This window comes from Tenrec ecaudatus, chromosome X (assembly GCF_050624435.1).
Source record: "Tenrec ecaudatus isolate mTenEca1 chromosome X, mTenEca1.hap1, whole genome shotgun sequence".
Taxonomy (NCBI): domain Eukaryota; kingdom Metazoa; phylum Chordata; class Mammalia; order Afrosoricida; family Tenrecidae; genus Tenrec; species Tenrec ecaudatus.
The window spans coordinates 2,982,203-2,986,035 of NC_134548.1; the positions used below are offsets into that span (position 1 = coordinate 2,982,203).

Consider the following 3,833-nt stretch of genomic DNA (forward strand, 5'->3'; position numbering starts at 1 on the left):
GAACCTAACTCCAAATAATATCATTTGCATAGTGAACATGAGGGTTTTCCACGTGGTACAGTAAACCAGAAGCATAAGTGAGGATTAGTAAGGAAGGCAACCACATTAGCTTTCCACATGCATGATGATTTCATCGCAACTTCCCTTACTGGGAGAAAATCTTAAAGTGAGGAATCTGTAGCCTGCAGGGTCGTCTTGAGATCCTCCATTGCATCTAAAAGAGTATCCTAAGACAGAGAACTTTCCGTGTCCTCATAGCAATCCTGAGACACAAGGAGCCCTAGAAGGGAGAACTTACACAGAGCTTGTGTGCTGAAGCAGGTCCTGCAGGACAGCCATGGAGACTGGGTTTCCACCCAACTCTAAGGTGGTGAGCGCGGAGTACTGGCACAGAGCAGGCTGCAAGGCAGTGAGCTCAGAGTCATCGATTTCACAGTCAGCTAAATTCAGGTGGTTCACGGTGGCTGAGACCCACTCTAGCAGACTTGGGAGGAATTCATGTCTTAAGGAATCCCTGAACATACCACTCATATGCGGGGACCTTAGTTGGCTGGTTCGGGGACAAAAGCACAGGCTGTCAGGCCAGAGTCCAACGCAATGCAGTGCTTTTAAAGAGAGAAACTGCGAATGTGTAGGCCAACAACTGAGCAGCTGATAGACGTGGTCATTGAGGAAGAAGACTGATTCCAGAACGAGGTGCTGGAGTAATGCAGACTGAGGATATGAGAGGCCAGTTTTGCAAGACACTTCTCCACTTTGTCCATGGTACATGACACCAGGGGATCTGGACTTATGTGGGACTTACGTGGGAAACATGGAGTGTGCTCTGGTGACTCATCTGGGACAGGTAAGCAGTAAACCAGTTGCGCCTCTGCAGGTCCCATCTGCAGTGGATTCCCACCTCCTGCACAGAATCCATCTGTACCCCATTTAAGATCTCCTCAATAATCGGAAGCTGTGACAGATCTCCTTCAAACGCTAACTACTGACAGAAGAGGGTAGGCAGGGTCTTTCCACAGTTGACTCTTGTAATGATAATAGTGAGCAATTCATCTGGTACTGATTCAAGAAGGCAAATGCTTTTGAGCAAATACATAGAGGCCAAACACTGAGGCTTCTCTCCTGCTACGGGATCCTTCCCTTTGAGAGTCACAGTCCTGGGCTAGGTTGTTACTGGACGCAATGGATTGGGTTTCAGACCACACTCTCCAAAACTTGGTGTCAGTGTTCAGGCATATATCCACAACTCAGAGTTCACATCCCCTGCGTGGAATCATCTGGGAAGCAGGATATCAAAATATCCTGTTGAGAATGCCAAGACTTCATGAGAGCCCCTACGGGAACAGGATAAAAAGCCAAGACACTACCGTGGCCTTCGCTGCGTGTCTGTGTCCACCGACCACAGCTGCATGACAGTGGTGGGAAGAGTTCGTGAGTAGCGACTCCAGGACGGCCATGGCTGAGGCCTCATCCTGCCACACACTCTGGATGCCCAGGTCCAGGAGCCTGGGTGGGTTCCTCCTGCTTCTGCTGATCAATCTGCTCCAAGAGCAATCCTGACTTGTGAATGGTACGAGACGTCTGCTCAGACTTCTGGGAGAGCTACACTGGTTGTCCTTGCCCTCCAAAACTGGATCATGGCACCCAGAGCTCCTCAGAAAGGAGCTTTCTGGCTTTGTTACTCCTCTTATCAACTCACAGTGGGAGAGGCTCTCAAGATCCGTGTGAGGCTTACTTTTCAGTCTAGCTACTTCCTCTGCGTACGTTGGCCCTAAGGTTTTCGAACCCAATATGGGCAGGCCGATGATGGACCTCAGCAGCTGGTGAGGTGGATAAATCAAAGATCAGTAGGAAATATGGTCATTGCATATTGAATCAAACCATCCCAAGGCTAACTAACTCTACAGGAAAGGCAAACTCAAGAGGCATAATGGTGCGTTCATCAAACTGAACTTGGAGATCTGTATTGAACTACAACACACTGGGTGATGGGGTATCTATGGGAGTACAAGAAAGTCTTGTCAATACAATGATGAGTAAAATTTTCTCACGAATCACTAATGAAGACGCTGAAGTAGTTTTCCAATCACTTCAGTATGAAATTGACCCAACATGTAGTCAAGCCACATAGATAATTATTGGTAATTGGAGTGAGAAATTAGGAAACAATGAGGTAGGGAAAACAGTTGGAAAATATGGTCTTGGTGATAGAAGGATTCGTGAAATCACAAGGTAAATTTTGCAAGTATACTTTAGACAAACATTGGTCACATTAAGGCAATCTTGTTGACTGATGAATAACCTGACTCCTTCCCCCCTTTCATGTCAGAGAGTCCCAGTAGTCATTTATTTTAAAATATGCTCCTATGTAATCAAAATTAAAACATTTTAATTAATATCATTGTTCCCTTTAATGTTTTAGCCATGATGGTACTATTTTTATTTTATTGACCAGGATGTTGTTATCAAAGCTATACCCTGCAACATTCACTAACTCTAAAGAATAACAGTATTAATTTTCCTGGCTGATTTGCAGAAGCTGGTGCCTTGTGTACTCTTGCTGGGTGGTCTGCAGACCAGCGGCACCATGTAAGGCCATAGCCAGCCCACCAGGGGGATGCTGCCCGGGATGTAGTGGATCTTCTTGTGGTAGAAGAGGAGCCCGTCCACCTCAAAAGGGAAGCGTGTGGCCAGCACCTCACACAGCCTCTTGGGGTGCACTGGAAGTTCTGGGCCCCACAAACTAAAAAGGATTGAGCTTTGTTTGCTCTCCCAGGTCACCTTCCTCAGCTAACTTCACATGCATCCAGTAGAACCAGAAATCAGTGGGGCAGTCATAAACGCGATGTCCCCGCTAACACAACAGGTCCAGAACGTAGTAAGTCTGCTGCACCTCGCTGTGAATGCAGTGCACAATGGTGTCCATGAGCTCTGCCTGCTGCCTCCGGGCAGGAGGGAAGGAAACCTGTCCACACAGTAAACGCTCTTGGTGTAGGTGCTGGTGCAACCCCTGGAGGCCATGATGAGCGCTCTTTTTCCAATGGGGCACAAGACCACAATCCACTCCTGCCCCAAGTCCGTGGGGACATCAATCAGCCACTCAGAGAGCATCAACTGATTGGCAAAGTGCTAGGGGAGTTTCTCGTCAATGTCAACATCCATGTCTTCGTCATCTTTCCTGTGTTCCTCCTCCTCACTCTGCACTCCAGTCCAGTCATCTTCAGCCAGCCTTCTGGCCTGGTTCACAGAGGCGAGTCGCTTGTATTTCTGCAGTTCAAATAACGACGGTGCAGCTCATCCTGCTCCAAGGAACTGCACTTGGGCTTGTACTGGGACAGGAGCGGGTGTGAGGCTGCACATCCGTTCAAATCTCGGGACACAGAGAATCTGCTAGCCAGGGCTGGACTCAGCTCTTCCATCATTCCATCAAACTTTTTGAACAAAATAAATGGCAGCTATGCACGCCTGACTTCTGCCTGTGCAATCCACGGAAATCAAGTCCACTAAGAAGTTGGACAAGTGTTTCACTACAAAAGAGACCCTAACACCAAGATAAGTTAAGGACAAAGTGCCTTCGTTTATGAAGGACACAAAGATGCAGACACATTAGGGTCGCCATTCCCATGAAGTCTTCATACCATCAGACTAATCAAACATGGGATTTTACTTCACTAAGTCCTGGAATACAGGGAGCTGTACAAATTCATGAGTAATTGTAAGACCACTAATCACAATAAGAGGGGGATTATGGAAGCCATAGGAGGACCAAGATTGGGACACATAGTTTATGTTCTAAAGACTTTGGCACTTTCAAATGAAGCAATTGAGCAAGA

General features: G+C 47.2%; 1 pseudogene; it reads right to left on the reverse strand.

Annotated features, from left to right (window-relative positions):
* Positions 1 to 2,496: 2,496 nt before the first annotated feature.
* On the reverse strand, positions 2,497 to 3,419 carry LOC142434821 (snurportin-1 pseudogene; annotated as a pseudogene).
* Between the last annotated feature and the right edge of the window lie 414 nt (positions 3,420 to 3,833).